This window comes from Oncorhynchus masou, chromosome 22 (genome assembly GCF_036934945.1).
Source record: "Oncorhynchus masou masou isolate Uvic2021 chromosome 22, UVic_Omas_1.1, whole genome shotgun sequence".
NCBI classification, from domain to species: domain Eukaryota; kingdom Metazoa; phylum Chordata; class Actinopteri; order Salmoniformes; family Salmonidae; genus Oncorhynchus; species Oncorhynchus masou.
The window spans coordinates 46,717,853-46,740,592 of NC_088233.1; the positions used below are offsets into that span (position 1 = coordinate 46,717,853).

Consider the following 22,740-nt stretch of genomic DNA (forward strand, 5'->3'; position numbering starts at 1 on the left):
TCCAAACTGATATAAAAGGTCCTGACATTAAAAAGCAGAATGCTTCCAGCCAAAATATATCTTAGGTCAATGCTCTGTATCCTGTGAGTCATTTTTATAGAAATATTCATATTTTATATTGTTCACATTATTGCCTAGATTCGACACACATTTTCTAATGACTTGCTCCCTGAAGTTGTAGCGTGTCCCGAAGTTGATGAATATAAATTAATCAGCTTCGGTCCGCATCATTACACTTGCAGCGTCACTAGATCAAGTGGAAGGGGGTCTCATCCCGCAGGACTACATTGTAGACCGATGCCAGATCTTACAACGCCTGGATAGGTATTTAACACATACGTTTACCACATCTTATCATATAGCAATCTGATGCCTAACTGCACAGTTGATGACGTGGCACACAACAATTGGTTGCCGCAATGCAACGCCTGCCCATCTAGACGGGCAGGAACTAATCCATCACTGTATGTTACAGGTGACCATGTGACGTTATGTTTGTTGTTGTATTGTGGCCCAATTAATCTAGGCTATTTAGGCTGGAATGTGCTCAAACCATTTGGTTATAACTCCACGGCTCTAGTTTGTCTTGTAGTGAGATCTACATAATCAAAACGTTTCACCAAAAACAAACCTTTCACCGGACGAGGCTGTGAAAGAGTATTTAGTGGTGCAATTTCCTTAATTAAATGGAAAGCGCTCACCTGTTTGTGCTTGAGGGCATAAAGTAGACCTCAGAATATAATCAAAATTGTCAAGAGAAGATTGTGTTCCATGGCCATTCGGTGTCAAACAGAAGTGAATAAAAACATCTGCTGGCCTGATTTATCTATCCAGTGTACCTCCCTTGAGTAGGAAGTTCAGTCTACCTGTAAAGGTTTCAACCAAGGAAGGGTACATTCCCTGGTTGTGATTGTAAGATATTCATCCTAATTCAGTGCCTTTTAATTGTTCTCTAGTCTGCATTTTGACAGATGTAATTCACCACAGGCAAAGTAGAGCTGAATGGACAGTGGTAGTGAAAACGCTCGTGAAAATATGGGGTGGCTGTGTCTTCACTTTTCCACAGTGTCTCCCCATCACAGTGTTAGTGGCTCTCTCGGGGAAGGCAAGCAGTGACTGTAGAGCGCACCGATGCCACAGATTGTCTAATTAGATTAAGGAAGAAGCTTTCCTGAGATAATCATTGAGCGAGCCTTTTTCCCTCTAATGAAGCCTGCGTCGGTCGAGCGTGTGCACTGAAGGTCAAACCTTGATTTTCAAAGGAAGAGTTGCAATTTGGACGTAACCCTGAGAAGGGTAACTATCTGGATACCCTCTGAGAAGTGCTGGTAGATGCTCCTAAGGGGATTATGGGGATGTTTCTGGAGTTCCGTGAAAGACACTGCCTTCCCTAATCGGACCTGTGGTGTTATCGTCATATACCTCCTGTTGCTATGAACGATAGGAAAAGGGTGGATTTCTAGTAAGTACACTCAATCTTTTGGTCAACGCAGGTGGCAATCTCTAAAATCAATAGTGAGTGTCAGTATTAATTGTTGAATGGAAACTGTGTCATGTCTCTTTAATAATGCTCAAACTGGTTCCATCTGCTACCGTTGTAAGGTGTCGTCCAGTGTCACTTGTTAGCCGTGCTTGCACGGTGTCATTCCTCGAAGGGGTTATACTTCTTATTCCTCCGTGTGGATACTAATAAGAGAGGCCTGATGTCTGGTGTTTGAGTCTGGGCCTGCTAATCTGGTCTCCCTCCGTCACAGACACTGTCTGATCAGCTGTAAATTACAAGACTTTCTCGACCACCGAATCGACTCTAAGGATCGATGTTTTCAGGCGTCGAGTTTTCATTGCAAGGCACACCCCGTCGTGCTGACAATTAGTTGCACCCTGTGTGTTATTATTAGCCCCACTAGGCTTAGATGTGTCAGTAAGGATGAGCAGATAGGTCCTCAACATCTTTGGGTCCTTTTTCCAGCGTTTCGCTTCAAATTTCAAGTACATAAAGTCAAGTACACTTTGCCCAAAGCTGATTATTTCAGGGCCAACGTGTCAGTGTTTTTTTATGCAACTGAACTAATTTGTACCTTTCCGGTCTTAAATAGACTTCGCAGGGCCTTGTGTTTAAAGCCGGCTGTCACTTTGTGTACTGGCCAGTGGGTGTGAGTGTCAGACAGGCTCACCCCTAACAGAACTCTCACTTCAAGTTGATTGAGTCAAAAAAATGATTGATTGATTGACTGACTGAGATGGGGTGTCTAGAGCTATACCAGAGACTATCAAAATGTCATCATTTCAGGAGAAGGGGAATGATTTGATGGTCATGTCATCGTAGAATTTTGGGTGAATTCTTCCTCAAATAGCTTTTCTATACAGAGGCTGTGCAGAAGCTTGGCATAAACATTGCTAACATTGCTTTGACAGACGTGTGTTTCAAATGGTAGATTCCATATGCAGCTGGGAGATCCTGTGTGGCTCAGTTGCTAGACCATGGCACTTGCAACGGCAGGGTTGTGGGTTTGATTCCCACGGGGGACCAGTATAAAACAAATATGAAAATGTATGCACTCACTACTGTAAGTTGCTCTGGATAAGAGCATCTGCTAAATGACTGACATGAAAATGCAATGTAAAATATTTACTGCAAATGTATTGATCAGTAGTATGCTGATGGGCGTATCAGTGTACCGAAATGATTTAGGGTTCAATGTAATTCTTTATTAGTGTGACATTACTAGATAGCATTTCAGCCATATGCGGGATCAGGTTCCTCATGTCAACATGAATGACTTCAGAGATAAACGGAAAAACCTTTACTCAATATTTTTTTTTTTGTCTTTTCAGATGTAGCCTTGTGAGGACTTAAGCCAACATCAACAGCCAAGATGAGAGAGTGGGCTTACAGGAATCAAATTAAAATGGCTTTCTACATGTCCAAGTCATGCTCCAAGGAGTCAAGCGACGTACACCCCTGAGAAATAACAGCAGTTTATGGGAAATACCGTATTTTGCCTCTGAGGATTTTACTTGCCTTTTTGGGAAGGCCTCTCTCCACCACCCTTGAGTGGTGCGCTGTAGAGGAGACATGGCCAGCAACTCGTTCCGTGGGTCAAAGCGTGGTCGTCATGCACAGGCCAATCATGATGTTGGAGACTTCAACTGCTCTCTCAAGGAGCTGCGGTCTCTCATGGAACTCAGGGGACCTGAGGGAATAGCTAGAATCCAGGAATGTTACGGAGATGTCGAAGGACTATGTACCAGACTAAGAACATCCCCTATTCATGGTAAATATGCTGCTGAGCATCTTGCTTTGTATTTTTGTTCTTTTTTTCAGGTCTGGTGCTTCAGACACCAATTCTCCTATTACTCATTGGGGATAGGCTTAACTCCAATCAGCCTTTTGGGGGCCAAACGCCTTTTGGGGGCCCTAAGTGAGATTTGGTTGGGCCCCCCTGCAGCGAATTGTAATAATTTACTAATTGAAAACCCCTAATTGAAGTAATGGACGTATTCAATTTATGAGTTGATTGCGGATTCATCTGGTGGCTGAAATTAAATTGACGTCAACCCGACCCCCAATTACAAGTTTGTGGTTACATTTTGAATACAATAACAATTCAAAATAGAATCTACAACTGCCATGCAGAATGATTCTAGATACTGCATTGATACCATTGGAGTTGTCATGAGTTGCTCCTCCTACACCAATCTCAAGCCTTTTAGCACAATGTCTTGTTGAGTTTATTGAGGGGAACTGGTGTGGGCTACGGTTTGGGCTCTGAGTGGAAGGCACTCTGCAGGGCCCGGCTGTCACTTCTCTGCACATGGGGATAACTCACACTTTTCACACAGCACCGATGACAGCTGTGAGTCTCTCTGGGTAAGGTTCTAACAGATTTCCCCACCTGGTTTGTGCAACATTTGCCCATTTTATTATTTTCAACATTTTTTCAAGCGCTTTCAAATTGGTTGTTGATCATTGTTCGACAAATATTTTCAGGTCTTGCCATAGACTTTCAAGTAGATTCAAGTCAAAACTGTAACTTGGCCACTCAGGAGCATTCGCTGTCTTCTTGGTAAGAAACTCCAGTGTTGATTTGGCCTAGGTTATTGTCCTTCTGAAAGGTGAATTCATCTCCAAGTGTCTGGTGGAAAGCAGACTGAACCGGGTTCTCCTCTAGGATTTTGCCTGTGCTTAGCTGCATTCCGTTTTCTTTTCTATCCTGAAAAACCTTCCAGCCCTTAATGATTACAAGCATACCCGTTACATGATGCAGCCACCACTATGCTTGAAAATATGGAGAGTTGTACTCAGTAATGTGTTGAATTGAATTTGCCCTAAACACAACACTTTGTATTCAGGACAAAAAGTGAATTGCTTTGCAGAATAGATTTTTTTTCTGCACAAGCTTCCTTCTTTTCACTCTGTCAATTAAGTTAGTATTGTGGAGCAACTACAATGTTGTTGATCCATCATCAGTTTCCTCCTCTCACAGCCATTAAACTGTTTTAAAATCACTATTGACCTCATGGTGAAATCCCTAAGCGGTTTCCATCCTCTCCGGCAACTGAGTTAGGAACCAGCTTTACACAGACCAAGCCGTTTTATAAATCCCTATGTGGATGGAATGATGTTAGATGTTGGATGCCATGAACCTTTTCCCATGTCGATACTGCTATGATGATGCCCTGTTCTGCTCCAATCTATACCTGAATTTGTCAGTCAAGAGCACACATAGCGTACACAGGCCAAATTGTGACAAGCCTTTCAGTGCTGCTTCTCCATTGTCCTTCTGCATAATCCCGTTGGTGACCTTTTGGTGAACTCTTAGGGAATGGGATTTGAATGGGATTCTCAGATTACAAAAAACATTTCTAATCCTGCCGCATACATGATTCCCAATTTAAGACTGTATAAGAAAAGGAGTACAATTACAAATCCATGTGGCACCACACACATACATTTTGCACTATAAAATGCAAATGGCAGGTGCTCGTATAAAGGCACCCACATACTAGGTTTGGTTTGCTCCTGGCAGAACTCGGCTAGGCGAAGGGAACGTCTGTGCCTCGCATTCTCCCTTAAATGAGAAAAGAGTGGCAATATAACTGTTTGTCCTTCTTGAGACTCCATAGCAACAAGTGCACCTCCTCAAAATAGTCCAAATGAATCGAAGATAACTCCAGAAATCTGTAATTCGGTGATAGAGTGAAGAATCACGGCAGGGTTTTTTTTTCTCCCTGAGTTGGAATCTAACCTTAAAGCTTCAGAAGAAGCAGCATTGCTTAGAGGGATTTAGAGGGAATAAGCATACTAACCCAACTCAGGTCAGTGAAGGCAAATGCTGTGCTGCATGGAGTCACAAAAGCAGCCATTTGACCCCTACTGCAGTGATAACAATGACGTCATCAGCTCTCCAGGGGGAACGCTAGATAGGTCATGTCTCATGATATTAGTTCAAAGAGCTGCACTCTTACTCTTTGATTACAATTAAAGTTCAGTCTAATTTTAGTTACATCTACCATTCTCCTGGTGCATAAACAACAACATATAATATATATAATATATTATATATATATATATATTACTCCTTTTCTCCTCAATTTCATGGTATCCAATTGGTAGTTACTTTTAATTGTTTTGTGCAGAACTGTTTTGTGCGGCTCATATGATCAATTGTAGACCATCTCTCCTCACTAGATGAACTTTCCCGGTTTGTTACTCTTCATTCCTTGATTGACGTTTTATGCCCGGAAACAGCAATGTTTGTCATCTGGAACCGCTAAATGTTACATGGCATGATTTAAAAAAAAAATCCAGATGTTCGCCACAACAGAGAGCAACGTCTCTGTTTCACACACCTCGTTGGTGGCTCTAACCATTTACTCTTTAGGGACGTTAAATACATACACACTCAGGGCAGAGTTGTGACTTCTATGTTCATGTGTAACTCACATGATCGCAAGGCTTTCTTCTCTTGTCTCTCTGATGTGTTGTTATCGTAGAGCCACTAGTCACCTCTGTCAGATGGAATGAGAATATACGAGGAACACACGTTGCTCGTGGTGGGACGTCTTTTGCCGGGTTGCCTGTCCACATAGCTCAGAGATTCATTTGGCTTGCTTTCTGAATCAGAGCTGCAGAGGCTGAGTCACATAATGGAAATGTAGCTGTTTGTTATTTATAACTTTGTCAATGATTAAATGTAAAGAAGAGTGTCACACAGTGAGGAATTCATTGATGAAATCCTTTCAGCGAGAATACATGTCCAACAAAAAGGGTTTTGGGTGGTTTTCTTATGACACGTGCTATTTAACGGACTGTCGAGTATGCTGTCTGAGGGGAGATGAGGGCTTGTGCATTTTGAAAGCCATTGACTCCCTGCTGTTGACTTCGAATGCCTGTGCTGACGACCCTCGTGGCAACGCGGCACGGGCTATATTCACGGCCCTCTTTTGTCATGAACACAGCCCCATGCAGAGCCTCCTCAAAGGGGCGGCAGGGTAGCCTAGTGGTTAGAGCGTTGGACTAGTAACCAGAAGGTTGTGAGTTCAAACTCCCGAGCTGACAAGGTACAAATCTGTCGTTAACCCACTGTTCCCAGGCATCATTGAAAATAAGAATGTGTTCTTAACTGACTTGCCTGGTTAAATAAAGGTAAAAAAAAAAAGTCTGAAGCGTCAAGTTCGAAAGCCTCCAAAAACAAGCCAAGCTTACCATTCTCGACAGGTTCTGTCTCTGCCGTTCCGTCTGTGAACGTAGAACAAATCTAAACACAGGTCTGCACTACATTGCTCTAAAAAGGGAGCTCAGCCAGGAGAGAGTCATGCATGCATTTTCTCATGTTTGAATTCTAGACAATGCAAATGCCTTACAGTTGTTCATGATCCCTTTCCCTCTTTTGTCTCTAGGTTTAGGAGGCCATGCCGACGACATTGCCAGGAGGAAAGAGGAGTTTGGACAAAATGTTATACCTCCAAAAAAGCCAAAAACATTTCTCCAGTTAGTGTGGGAAGCGTTGCAAGATGTGACGCTAATCATCCTCGAAGTGGCAGCCATCATTTCATTAGGCCTTTCTTTTTATAGACCTCCAGATGCCGAAAGGGAAAGTAAGTATCTCCTCTCATTTGAAATGCCATGTATTCTAATTGATTCATCACCAGATCATGAATATTTACTCAGTCAAATACCAAATGATCAGATTGTTGCTACTTTGCACCTGTAAACTTCATACATGCAGTCATACAATTTCCACGTGTCTGGTTTGTGCACTTCACTTTCTGCTGATTGTATATTGGACAGACACTTTGCAATTCATCGGAGGCCAAAACAAGTAGCCTAGATCTAATTTCATATGTTTTGCTGCGTCTTCCCCAGGATGTTCACAAAGTTTTGTTTGATCTCATGTCTCTGACTTTATTGGCACAAAGAGATATCAATTGGTACAAAATGTGAGTAGCCTGCCCATTGAATAATCATACAGGGATTTAGTCTGATACTCTTGATACACTTCAATCAATCCATAATCCCATTCTTCAAAGGACTCTTTAGAGGCATAGTGGGTAGCCAGTTTTACTTCCTACGATCAAGACAGTGATACTTCCTGTCTTATAATCATTGTAGGTTACTTTTGTAGGCTACTTTCTGTGGGACTCACTGTCGCTGTCCCTTTGAGTAATCACTAGATGGCCATGCTACCAACGACAACATTGGCAATGTCGTCAGAATGAATTAGCCATTTGTCCTCGATTTAGGGTTAGGGCTAGGCTTAAAAACACAATTCTGGAGGGATTGCATTGTACTTCTGTTCATTGTAGCATGTCCAGATAGTGACAACTGTCCCTCTTTTCAGATTGTGGAAAGGCAGCTGGGGGGTGGAGGATGAGGGGGAGGCAGACGCGGGCTGGATTGAGGGTGCAGCCATCCTCCTGTCCGTCGTCTGTGTGGTCCTGGTGACAGCGTTCAATGACTGGAGCAAAGAGAAGCAGTTCCGCGGGCTACAGAGCCGCATCGAACAGGAGCAGAAGTTCACGGTGGTCCGCGGAGACCAAGTCGTCCAGGTCCACGTGGCTGAGATCGTAGTCGGCGACGTTGCACAAGTGAAATACGGTATTGGTCCTGAAGGAAGAGTGACCTGCGTATGTATGTGTGTGTGTGTGTCTGTGAGAGCTTGCCTTAAAACCAAAGAGCATCTACCATCCTACGTTTGATATAACTTTCTACCCGTCTTTTTCCACTACTCTGAATCTGGGTTAAATGAGGTAACTCACCCAGCTGGGCTGTCTGATGTTCATGTATGGTGTGTACGTTTTCTCCCAGGTGACCTTCTTCCTGCTGATGGTGTGCTGATCCAGGGAAATGATTTGAAAATCGATGAAAGCTCTCTCACCGGGGAATCCGACCATGTCAAGAAGACTTTGGACAACGATCCAATGCTGCTGTCAGGTAATGATGATGAGCCTTCCTCTCTTCATATAACATGGATGATGTCTAGATGCAGATCCAGTTTGGATCAAGCTGGGCATCGCCCAGAGGCATCGCTTCGTTTGTTCTTTCCACTATGGATTAAGGTGGTGGTAGTGGTGGAAAAAGTACCCAATTTTCATACTTGAGTGAAAGTAAACAATACCTTAATAGAAAATGACTCAGGTAAAATACTACTTCAGTAAAAGTCTAAAGTATCAAAAGTAAATTGAATTGCTAAAATATACTTAAGTATCAAAGTAAAAGTATGAAATAATTTCAAATTCCTTATATTAAGCATACCAGTCTGCACAATTTTCTTGTTTTTTAAATTACAGATAGCCAGGGACACTCTCCAAAACTCCGACATAATTTACAAACAAAGCATTAGTGTTTAGTGAGTCCGTCAGATCAGAGGCAATATGGATGACCAGAGATGTTCTCTTGATACTTGCGTGAATTGGACTATTTTCCTGTCCTGCTAAGCATTCAAAATGTAATGAGTACTTTTGGGTGTCAGGGAAAATGTAAGGAGTAAAGAGTACATTATGTTCTTTAGGAATGTAGTGAAGTAAAAGTAAAATATGTCAAAATATAAATAGTGAAGTGAAGTACAGATTCCCCCCAAAACTACTTAAGTGCAAAATACTTTAAAGTACTATTGAAGTACTGTACACCACTGGGTCCCTTTTCTTTTCCATTGTTGTTTTCATTTGCTGTTTAGCCTGGCATCTTAGTACTGTCAATCAATCTACATAAGAGCGCCTTGGAGTTAACAACTACTTGAAACAGCATGATCTTGCTATTCCTGCATAAATACTGTTAGGCCATACACATGTAATTAAATATTTAACGCATGCCCCTCTTCTGTTTAAAAAAAAAATCTAATCAAATTTTATTCGCTTGCTCCCCTCACAAAAATGTTATCCGTTAAACATTTAAATGCATTTGTATGGCCTTACTTGTAAAATAAAGAAACATCTTTTACTGTCCCATTTTAGTTGGAGAAATTATATTTGTCAGGTTCCTATGACCATGTCTCAATGGCTGTCCATGTTTGTCTTCTGTCAGGTACCCACGTCATGGAGGGTTCTGGGAAGATATTGATCACAGCAGTAGGTGTCAACTCCCAGACCGGCATCATTTTCACCCTGCTCGGAGCCGGAGAAGACGAAGACGACGACGAGGAGGAGAAAGCAGAGAAGGAAAGGAAAAAGAGGGAAAGGGAGGAGAAGAAGAAGGAGAAAGAGAGGAAAAAGAAAGAGAAGAAAGAAAAGAAGGACAAGAAGGACAAACTGGACAAGAAAAGTACGTGGAACTAGATTCAACTTTTATAGTCATCTGTTACACAACATTTGTAAAAACTCACCTCATCTCTATTGTATTTGGTTGAGACTCACCATCGTAGGAGTAAACGTAGAATATAATTGTTTTGAAAAACCCTGTCCAACAATATGTGTTATGAGATATTCCATGATGCTATCCTATAGGGCCTACAGATGCTATTACGTTACATTTTGCCAGTGGCATGACATCAAGCTATTTGCCACCATAGAAGGTGTCAGACAAGGTTATTAAAATGAAAGAAAATGTTATTTGTCACATGCTTTCGTAAACAACCGGTGTAGACTAACAGTGAAATGCTTACTTACGGGTCCTTTTCCGACAATGCAGAGTTAAAGATAAAGATACAAAATACACAGGAATAACGAATAACAATAACAAGTAAAAATAACATGGCTATATACAGGAAGTAGAAAATAACAGGGCTATATACAGGGAGTACCCAGTCGATGTGTCGGGGTATGGTAATTGAGATAACTATGTACATATACGTAGGTAGGGGTAAAGTGACTAGGCAACAGGATAGATAATAGACAATAACAGCAGCAATTGTGTTGTGTAAGTATGCATATATGATGTGTGGGTGTATGTTGGGGTGTCAGTGTAAGTATGTACATTTAAGTGTGTGTGCATAGAGTCAGTGCTGAGCAATTAGTGCTTTTTGAGGTCGTTTTGGTTCAATATTTTTTATCATAATCACGGTTTTTTATTTCCATATTTTTTTTAAACATTAAATGCACAATTTTTTTTAACCTTTATTTAACTAGGCAAGTCAGTTGAGAACAAATTTTTATTTTCAATGACGGCCTAGGAACAGTGGTTTAACTGCCTATTCAGGGGCAGATTGACAGATTTGTGTCTTATCAGCTCGGGATTTGAACTTGCAACCTTTCGGTTACTAGGCCAACACTCTAACCACTAGGCTACCCTGCCGCCCAACTATGCATTGTGTGGGTTGAATTCTGTAACAACACAGAATAAAACAATTAATAAAAGTCCCATAATGGCAGTGACTGCCCAGTACTATCACGTTTCAGGTAAGACCTAAATGCAGACTGTGTTGAAGTAACAATGTTTATTACAGCAACAAGGGCAGACAAACAACAGGTCAAGACAAGTAGAGGTCAATAATCCAGAGTAGTGGGGCAAGGGTACCAGACGGCAGGCAGATTCCGGGTCAAGGTCAGGTCAGGCAGCTACAGGCAGCTGTAGAACTTTGAGGATCTCTGGGCCCATGCCAAATCTGTGGGTGTGTGTGGACCATGTTAATTCCTTAGTGGTGTGGACACTGAGGAACTTGAAGCTCTCAACCCACTCCACTACAGCCCTATTGATGTGGATGGGGGTCGTGCTCACCCCTCCGTTTCCTGTTGTCCACGATCAGCTCCTTTGTCTTGCTGACGTTGGGGGAGAGGTTGTTGTCCTGGCGCCACACTGATCTCCTCCCTATAGGCTGCCTCATTGTTGTTAGTGATCAGTCATACCATCATTGTGTCGTAATGTAAACATGATGATGGTGTTTGTCAAACTTGCTGAGCTGTACTCAATGAAAAGCATTCTTACATAAGTATTCCTTTTGTCCAGGTGGGCGAGTGCAGTTGGAGTGCAATAGAGATTGCGTTATCTGTGGATCTGTTGGGACGGTATGGAATTTGGAGTGGGTACATTGTGTCTGGAATGATGGTGTTGATGTGCTACGGAGGACTGTTGCTTGGTTCAGTGTTGCTTGCCTTGGAGTACGCATCGAAAGCATTTAGCTCGACTGTTAGGCTCACATCGGTGGGCATTTCGCGGCTGGGTTTCCCTTTTGTAATCTGTGACAGCTTGAAAGCCCTGCAACATTAGCTCTGTATTAACTGAAGGGGTCAAAGAATAATTCCTGAAAGTAGTCAAATGAAATTATGCTTTTTGTTCAACGATCTTGAGTTATATGGTGTGTCTGCCAGTGGCGTGAGTGACATGTACATTCAACATTCCCACTCAGATGCTGTGCCAAATAGAGGAAGTTCCCACCTTACACCACAATACACAGACAGAGTATCTGCAGCTGAATCTTGGTGCAGGTTAATTACGGCATGTGAGAGCGCTATAGAGGATGCTGACTTAGACACAATTGGTTAACATCTCAGTTAGCCCAACTGACCCATCTGCAGTCAGTTAACTAAGGACGTTACCTCTCTTGCCATACCAGGGCTACAAAAAAAGTTACCGTCTGTGAATTAACCAACCTGTTGCATAGCTGCTAATTGTGTTAGGGGAGTGTTTTGTTTATGTTTGTCGTCGCAGTATCATTGATCAGGGGATTCTCAGAGTGAGTGAGGACTGTATTAGGGAGTTAAGACAGAAATGTCAGAGCATTCACACCTCATAGTTTCCACTTCAGTGTCTAAAGGCTCGCCGTCAAGGGAACTCACATCCAAGGGAACATGTTAGAACTTAAAGTGTTTTGCCACTCTGCAATAGTGAGATGCTCTTTGCTGATGTGTAAATGGACAAATGATTAACAGCGGTCGTTTATTTTTTTTTCCACAGATAAAAGAGATGAGAAAAACAAGAAAGGTAAGTTTGTCAATGAGTGCGTTTGAATCCACAATAATAATTCGATATTAAACGGATTATGACAGTAGGCAGATTATGCAATAGTCATGTAAACGCCTTACTTTGCTGATCTTAGATCGGCCAAAGGTCAAAATCGCAGTAATGATACGCCGATTTAAAACACCTGGTTTTCCGAGTTATCTTTCAAATTATTATGACATGAAAACAGCTTAATTGGCGTTCCAGCGGTGTGTTTGATCTGAAAAAACACATGCTTTTTACATGCTTTACATGCTTTGCAAAAATAACGATTTCCCTAATAATATGAAGTTTGAATGTGAAAACTACTTCTAAGACCAAACATTCAGTATGTTCCTAGGAAAGACGCCAGTATCTTTGTAGTGATATAGATATAGATACATATAGATACACCATCCAAAGTGAAAATAATAACTTCACCATGATGAAAAGGATATTAAATGTCTCCTTTTTAAAAAAAATATATATTTTTTAAATCTACCAATAGGTGCCCTCCTTTATGAAGCGTTGAAAAACCTCCCTGGTCTTTGTGGATGAATCTCTGTTTGAAATCCACTGCTCGCCTGAGGGACCGTAGACATATTTGTATGTGTGGGGTACAGAGATGGGGTAGTCATTCAAAAATCATGTTGAACACTATTGTTGCACACAGAGTGAGTCCATGCAACTTATTGTGTAACTTGTCAGGCACATTTTTGCTCCTGAACGTATTTAGGCTTGCCATAACAAAGGGGATGAATACTTATTGACTCAAGACATTTCAGCTTTTCATGTTTAGTTAATTGGTAAATATTTCTAAAAACATAATTCCACTTTGACATTATAAAGGTTTCGTGTGGAGGCCAGTGACAAAAAAAAATCTTAAATTGAATCCATTATAAAGGACAAAATGTGGAAAAAGTCAAGGGTTGTGAATACTTTCTGAAAGCCCTGTACCTCACTAAGTCCTCAAACTAGATTTGTAGTATATGGCTCAGGTTCGATCTGAAGGGTTCGTTGCCATAGAAATGGACCTTGCTTAAAGGTGAGACACTTTCGTGGTATTGGTTATCCCAAGTCGAACTCAGAGTTGACCAAACTAAATTCAGAGTATAGGGCTCCGGTTTGTGCATAAGGTGTGTATAGTCTGAGTGTGGCCCTGTGTGTCCCTGACGCCATATGGTCATGTGTGTGTTCCTGTGGTCCGAGCAGCAGGTGCTCTTGACTCCGTTCATGGTGATTAGGACCAAGGAGATTACAGCTCTTAAGCTCAGCAGCTGATTCTTCCCCGTGCCTTTCTTCCCTTAGCTAACAACCTTTATGTACTGTTTTTGGATCAACACACTAACAGACACACATACTGTACACACTTACAGACACGCATACTGTACACACTTTACACGCACACATACTGTACACACTTACAGACACACATACTGTACACACTTACAGACACGCATACTGTACACACTTTACACGCACACATACTGTACACACTTACAGATACACATACTGTACACATTTACAGACACACATACTGTACACACTTACAGACACACACACACTCACTCACACATTTGCCTGGATGAACAATGTCCCTTTACTTCACTTTTAAAAGTTTTGAGTATATAGGGTTCTGGTGCATGTGTGTTTGTGCTATTATAGAACGTGGGCAAGTTTTGGGATGATGGTGGAAGAATTTGTTTGTGAAGAATCTCAGCCGAGAAGGAGCAATAATCCTCAGGCTCGGATTAAGGACTGTGAACCAAACACCATAGCGTTGTGCGGTGTATCGCACAGAACAGCACCCCCTATCTGTTTCCAAGCAGTAGCAGTGCCATCTCACGATGAACCCTTACACACCAATGTACTATTTTTCCCATTGCATGCTTTTTTTATTCGGCTGCATCAACAATCCTTGTTGAAATGTCTTTGGACTCGTCCTCTCCTCTCCCTCAGGTAAGTCTCAGGATGGTGCAGGCGTGGAGATGCAGGCCCTCAACAGTGACGACGAAGGAGAGGAGAAGAAGAAAGCCCACCCGAAGAAGGAGAAGTCTGTGCTCCAGGGGAAATTGACCAAATTAGCGGTGCAGATCGGCAAAGCGGGTAAGACCATCACAAGGGAATTCTGAATGTTGAAAAGTGTGTTTGATTCCCGCAGCAGCTTGTCCCAGCTTGTCATTATTGCAAATATTTGATTATCTCATTGTGTACAGTGCACGACTATCTTTTCCTCTGTCTAGGCCTGTTCATGTCAGGGTTGACAGTCATCATCCTGATAACTCTGTTTATGGTGGACACTTTCTGGGTCCAGGGCCTACCGTGGGTCGCGGACTGCACGCCCATCTACATTCAGTTCTGCGTCAAGTTCTTTATCATTGGTGTCACCGTGCTTGTGGTGGCCGTACCCGAAGGTCTCCCCCTGGCCGTCACCATCTCACTTGCGTATTCTGTCAAAGTAGGTATCACTACTTTGTCACTACTATATTACTATATACTATAGTGTGTGTATATATATATATATATATATATATATATATATACTATAGTGTCTATATATATATATATATATATATATATATACTATATATACTATATATATATATATATATATATATATATAATATATATATATATATATATATATATATATATATATATATATATATATATATATATATATATTACAGACAGGAGCAATTAGGAAAGTCATTGCCAGATCCCAAATCATAGCCTCCTCTCTTCCTCAGAAAATGATGAAAGACAACAACCTGGTGAGGCACCTGGATGCCTGTGAAACCATGGGCAACGCCACAGCCATCTGCTCTGACAAAACGGGGACGTTAACCATGAACAGGATGACCGTGGTCCAGGCTTATCTGGGAGACAGGCACTACAGGGTGGTTCCTGAGTCTGACCTCATCCCAGGCAAAGTCTTGGACCTGCTCATTATGGGCATCGGAGTCAACTGTGCTTACACATCCAAGATCATGGTAAGTGAACATACTTCACTTGAGATTCCGAGTTGAGGTTGTCACAAAGAGATGTGCAATCAGCTATTTTCATAGCAATCGTTTATTGACATCTGAGCAAATACATTGAGTGCCAGGTCAGGGATTTCAAACCAGGGACAAATCCTCTTGAAATCTAAGAACTCAGACTTTCATTTAAATCATGCATTGATATAATGGGACATTTTCGAACAAAGTATCAGTTATGTTAGTTGATTTGAAGTTTGGAACTGACCTTAACGTGTAAATGGTTTGTCTCAGTCTCCTGAGAAGGAGGGTGGGCTGCCACGCCAGGTGGGCAACAAGACCGAATGTGCCTTGCTGGGCTTTGTCTTGGAACTGAGACGTGACTATATGACCATCCGCAACGAGATCCCAGAGGAGAAGCTCTTCAAGGTCTACACCTTCAACTCAGTCAGGAAGTCCATGAGCACAGTGCTGAAGAACGCAGACGGGAGCTACAGGATGTTCAGCAAAGGAGCCTCCGAGATCCTCCTAAAGAAGTAGGCTGGCACTTTCAGTTTCTTGCTTTCCTGCAAATTAACTCTGTGAACTCTCCCAGTATTATTTGTCCCGAAACCTAATATAGATTTCCTTTTTGTCTCATCGCAGGTGTTGTAAGATCATGACAGCAAGCGGGGAGGCTAAGGTCTTCAAGCCCAGGGACAGAGACTATGTGGTGAAGAATGTGATCGAGCCCATGGCCTCCGAGGGCCTGAGGACCATATGCCTGGCCTACAGGGACTTCCCCCCGGTCGACGGAGAGCCTGACTGGGAAAACGAAACTGACATCCTCACCGGCCTCACCTGTTTGTGTGTGGTGGGCATCGAGGACCCTGTGCGGCCAGAGGTAAAAGGGCAAGCGGGATATGCCCAATCAAGGTCCTTGTTGCAAAGGTCCAATTAATTCAAGGAGGTAGATGTTTGTGGTGGTATAACCCTCAACAATGTACATGTATAATTCCCCTGAAGGGGAGAGCAGGTCTTTCTGAGTGTGTCTTGGGGTGTTAGATTATAAACAAAACACACATTTCCATAATTGGAAAAATAAAGTATTTTTCTTCCACCCTAGGTTCCTGACGCCATTAAGAGGTGTCAGCGCGCTGGCATCACGGTGCGCATGGTCACAGGGGACAACATTGACACGGCTCGTGCCATTGCCAGTAAGTGTGGCATAGTGCACCCCGGAGATGACTTCCTCTGTATAGACGGCAAAGAGTTCAACCGACGGATAAGAAACCAACTGGGAGAGGTAATATTCCTCTCTTTCTCTCACAAAAATAATCTGTTTCTGTGAAAAGAAAATGGTGGTGATAGAGTGACCCAAGAAACAATCTACTTCCAGATTGAACAAGAACGCATTGATAAGATTTGGCCTAAACTCCGTGTGCTTGCAAGATCCTCACCCACTGACAAACATACTTTAGTAAAAGGTATGTTTGGGGGGTATTTTTTCATTTATCACTACAGATACATTTTTAGGTCTTACATATTATTATTATTATTATTATTATTATTATTATTATCTATCTAGATGATGCTTGCCTCTGTTCACAGGTATAATGGATAGCACTGTACTAGAACCAAGACAAGTTGTTGCTGTAACAGGAGATGGCACTAATGACGGCCCTGCCTTGAAGAAAGCGGATGTTGGATTTGCCATGGTATGGTGTTTTTATACTTCAAGATCTGGCGTATGTTATACCCCATCAATATTTCATGAGTATGTTGTCTCTCTGATTTGACCAGACGGGTACTTTTGGTCCTGCGACTAATGCGCTGTGACATGCTGTGCCCACAGGGCATTGCGGGCACGGACGTAGCCAAAGAGGCCTCAGACATCATCCTGACAGACGACAACTTCAGCAGCATCGTCAAGGCGGTGATGTGGGGTCGGAACGTCTACGACAGCATCTCCAAGTTCCTCCAGTTCCAGTTGACAGTCAACGTGGTGGCCGTCATCGTGGCCTTCACAGGAGCATGCATCACACAGGTGAGACACTGTATTGCTGTCATCCCATCTTGTGAAAAGGGGACGCATCGGTCAACTAGAGAACGGCTGACTCACTATAGGGAGTTTTTCTAATCAACTCTACAAGTTACAACGGTCTTTGAAAAGTGAGGGGCTACACATAAACCAAACTACATCTCCCCCCAGGACTCTCCTCTCAAAGCTGTCCAGATGCTGTGGGTGAACCTGATCATGGACACCTTTGCCTCCCTGGCCCTGGCCACTGAGCCCCCCACCGAGTCTCTGCTGCTGAGGAAACCGTATGGCCGGAACAAGCCCCTCATCTCCCGCACCATGATGAAGAACATCCTGGGCCATGCTGTCTACCAGCTCACTGTCATCTTCACCCTGCTCTTCACCGGTGAGTAGTGTTGCAAAGCGAGGGTATATTACTGGAAACTTTGAAAGTGGCCTTTTGGGTATTTCAGATTACCACAGGTGTCTGTAATTATGTCTGGCCCTATCTGTGGCCTAATATATAAAATAATACAATTAATGAAAACATTATCCTAAGAAGAAATAGTGAATACAATTGGTGTTTAAAATGAAGGTTTCAGCAAGCCTGTTCCTGGAGAGCTACCGTCCTGTAGGTTTTCACTCCAACCGTAATTTTGTACATCTGATTCTAATAATTAGCTGGTTGATAAGGTGAATCAGGTTAGTTACAGCTGGGGTTGGAGCGAAAACCTACAGAAGAGCAGCTCTCCGTGAACAGGGTTGGAAAGACCTGGGCTATAGAATAGTCCTGGGTCAAGAGTTTTTGGCCTAGGCCTAATAAATAAGTAAAATATTCGGAAGAAGCCTTTGACTCTCCTCCTGAACTGCCACTTTAGGCCTACAAAGCACCGCCATTGGTTAGGCAGCACACAAAAATGTTTTTGATCAGCAAGAACAGAGCAGGCCCAGCTCAGGGAGTAATGGGCATAATGCAGCCTAGTTGTATTTGTACCATCCCAGCAGCTATCTTAGAAATATAACTTTGCCCTGTGCCTCTCAGAGGATGCACTTCGTAGCCTATAGCCTATTGATATTGCCCGCCCAGCAGAGAATCAGAGATAAGCGGCAGCATCAAGCACACAAAGATAAACAACTCAAACACTGAGATTTTATCAATGACAAATTACATGGACTAGATTTAAAAAATGTAAAAATGAATTTCCTTGATTGAAATTCTAAAAGCATGACCCTCCCCCATTTTCCTCCAGGTAACCTTTCTCTATATTTCGATCCATCACTAGACAGTGGTGTAAAGTACTTAATTAAATATGGCGGACTCACTAAACACAAATGCTTTGTTTGAAAATTATGTGTTTGAGTAGGTCCCTGGCTATCCGTTAAAACATTTTTTTTAAATATTGTGCTGTCTGGTTTGCTTAATAAGCTCAGCAAAAAAGAAACGTCCCTTTTTCAGGACCCTGTCTTTCAAAGATAATTAGGTAAAACCCAAATAACTCCATAGATCTTCATTGTAAAGGATTTAAACACTGTTTCCCATGCTTGTTCAACGAACCATAAACAATTAATTAACATGCACCTGTGGAACGGTCTTTAAGACACTAACAGCTTACAGACGGTAGGCAATTAAGGTCACAATTATGAAAACTTAGGACTCTAAAGAGGCCTTTATACTGACTCTGAAAAACACCTAAAGAAAGATGCCCAGGGTCTCTGCTCATCTGCATGAACGTGCCTTAGGCATGCTGCACGGAGGCATGAGGACTGCAGATGTGGCCAGGGCAATATATTGCAATGTCCGTACCTTGAGACGCCTAAGACAGAACTACAGGGAGATAGGATGGACAGCTGATTGTACATGCAGTGGCAGACCACGTGTAACAATGCCTGCACAGGATCGGTACATCCGAACATCACACCTGCGCGGGACAGGTACAGGATGGCAACAACAACTGCCCAAGTTACACCAGGAACGCACAATCCCTCCATCAGTGCTCAGACTGTCTGCAATAGGCTGAGAGAGGCTGGACTGAGGGCTTGTAAGGCAGGTCCTCAATAGACATCACCAGCAACAACATCGCCTTTGGGCACAGACCCACTGTTGCTGGACCAGACAGGACTGGCAAAAAGTGCTCTTCACTGACGAGTGAAGGAATGAGCGTTACACCGAGGCCTGTACTCTGGAGTGGGATCGATTTGGAGGTGGAGTGTCCGTCATGGTCTGGGGCGGTGTGTCACAGCATCATCGGACTGAGCCTGTTGTCATTGCAGGCAATCTCAAAGCTGTGCGTTACAGGGAAGACATCCTCCTCCCTCATGTGGTACCCTTCCTGCAGGTGCATCCTGACATGACCCTCCACAGCATGACAATGCCACCAGCCATACTGCTCGTCTGTGCGTGATTTCCTGCAAGACAGGAATGTCAGTGTTCTGTCGTCACCAGCGAAGAGCCCAGATCTCAATCTCATTGAGCACGTCTGGGACCTGTTAAATCGAAGGGTGAGGGCTAGGGCCATTTCCCCAAGAAATGTCCGGGAACTTGCAGGTGCCAAGGTGGAAGAGTGGAGTAACATCTCAGAGCAAGAACTGGCAAATCTGCTGCAGTCCATGAGGACGAGATGCACTGCAGTACTTAATGCAGCTGGTGGCCATACCAGATACTGACTGTTACTTTTGATTTTGACCCCCCCCCCCCCTTTGTTCAGGGACACATTGTTCAATTTCTGTTAGTCACATGTCTGAGAAACATGTTTAGTTTATGTCTCAGTTGTTGAATCTTATTTTCATACAAATATTTACACATGTAAGTTTGCTGAAAATAAACGCAGTTGTTTCTTTTTTTGCTGAGTTTATAAGGAATTTATACTTTTACTTTTGATACTTAAGTATATTTAAAACCAAATACTTTTAGACTTTTACTCAAGTAGTATTTTACTGGGTGACTCACTTTTAATATCTTTACTTTTACAGTATGACAATTGAGTACTTTTTCCACCACTGCCCTTTGATATAAAAAGTGTATACTATATATGAATACATCTTTTTTACTCAAGTATAAATTACCATAGCTACCACAGATTTCCATAGATTGCCAAAGATTCCGGTAAATTTGGTAAATTACCAGTAGCTTTGCAACCCTACCAGGTGAGTACCGCCTGGGTTCAAATTAGTTAGTCGTGCCAATTGGACATCTAACTTTGTCCTTTATGAAGATGTGAAAGCAAATGTATTGATCTAATAAATGACTTGATCCGTATTGCTTGTCTCCAGTGGGCCTTGTTATTATGTACCTGTATGTTGCCACCACAGGAGAGCAGATTTTCGACATTGACAGTGGGAGGTATGCGCCTCTCCATGCCCCTCCCTCGGAACATTACACCATTGTTTTCAACACCTTCGTCATGATGCAGCTCTTCAATGAAATCAACGCTCGCAAGATCCACGGCGAGCGCAACGTCTTTGACGGAATCTTCAAAAACATGATCTTCTGCTCCATTGTGTTCGGAACGTTCGTCATCCAGGTGAGCTAGCCTTCGGATCCATACAGGATATCCACACAGAGGAGATTTCATATTGGACAGAAAATAACATTGCTCTCGAATCACCCTGTGTTTTGTTGTCCAGATTGTGATCGTTCAGTTTGGAGGGAAACCTTTCAGCTGTGTGGGCCTCAGCATCGACCAGTGGCTCTGGTGTGTGTTCTTGGGCTTTGGATGTCTTCTATGGGGCCAGGTGAGATTCTCACAGGTTTCGAATGTCTTCCAATGATCTCCTTGGCTGTTATGAAGCTTTGTCACAAATGTTTTGTCATAAATTAGTGGCAACATTTGAGTTCCTGTCTGTTCATTTCTAGGTGGTCACCACTGTCCCCACCAGTCGGCTGAAGTTCCTGAAGTCTGCAGGTCATGGCACGCAGCAGGAGGAGATCCCTGAGGATGAGCTGGAGGAGATGGAGGACCTGGATGAGATCGACCATGGTGAGATGGAGATGAGAAGGGGGCAGGTGCTCTGGTGCAGAGGCCTAGGCAGGATCCAGACTCAGGTTTGTTTGATCAACTCTTAAGTTACCTCTCAGCTTACAATCATCCCTCAGCTTTACACCAAACCAAGGATTCAAACTCAGGATTGTGCTTTAACTTTCGATGGGGACTCAATACTAAAATTTTGACTGTCTTCATCCCCAAACCATCCAGATCCGCGTAGTGAATGCCTTCCAAGACACGTTGTCCCCCTACGAAGGCCTGGAGACCCCTGAGTCCCGCAACTCAATCCACAACTTCATGACCACCCCGGAGTTCCGGATAGAAGACTCGGAGCCGCAGATCCCCCTCATCGACGACACAGAGGGGGAGGATGATGCTCCCACCAAGCGCAACGCTGCACAGACCCTGCCCCCACCCTCGACGCTGGCAACCCTTCCGTCCACGCCCAACCAGAACAATAATGCTGTGGACAGGATCATCCCCTTATACAAAGAGAGCCCAAAGACTGGCGGGATCCACCAGAGTGCTGCGCTGCCACCGCGCCCTGGGAGCCCGCTGCACAGCCTGGAGACCTCCCTCTGAGCTGGGCTCTAATACCAGTAATTACCCACTCACCTCAGCCCACTTAACAATACCAAGACGTGGGGAGAGAGGGCTTCTGGAAGCCTCATGGGTTTCTGTTTTTACTTATATGTTTGGTTCCTAAAGCATTTTTGGGTCTTGTATCGGCGAGAGGTGCACATTTTGCGTGGTGCACATTTTCATTTTTATTAAATGAACAGGGAGACTGGTATGCATTGCTGTACATCAGCAGTACTTCTAAAGAATTCACGCATTGGCTATTTATGTTTTTATGATTTCATTCATGTTGTGAAAGCAACCCTGTTTACACGTTTGTGAAACTTTGACTGTCCGTGAATAATCAACGTTATAATATGTACAAAGTGGGGCTGCAAAATGAAAAAATAAATAACGTCTTTTAGATATTGCTGTCTTTTAGGAGAAAAGTAAGGTTTCTGTTGAAACTGAACTAACATGCCTACAGGTACTATTTGGTGTGTTTTTGTCCAGGTACATAGAAATATCTAGCGAAGTAATAAGAAATTGGTTTTAAATGTTTATAAGAAGACAGGAAAATAACTGAGAAAATGTCCTCAAATATCCATGTTCACACTTCCACACTGTACATATTAAAATACATGCTCCGGTACTTTGGCGACTAAGAAATAGTTTTTTAAACCTCCAGCTTTGGGCTGGATGTGTCAATATGTCGTACATACCTGCATAATCTATGAGCATAATTACTGTCTTATCTCAATTAGCCAAGAAATCCTTATTTTGAAAGTGGTTGTTTTTTTGAAATTTTGCACCGCAATTTTCCCAACATCCCCCCCCACGTGGGTCACCCCCATAGCAATTCAAGTT

At 42.8% G+C, this 22,740-nt stretch overlaps 1 pseudogene; it reads left to right on the forward strand.

The window, feature by feature from the left end:
* The first annotated feature begins 2,845 nt into the window (after positions 1 to 2,845).
* On the forward strand, positions 2,846 to 21,909 carry LOC135508746 (plasma membrane calcium-transporting ATPase 1-like; annotated as a pseudogene).
* The last annotated feature ends 831 nt before the right edge of the window (positions 21,910 to 22,740 follow it).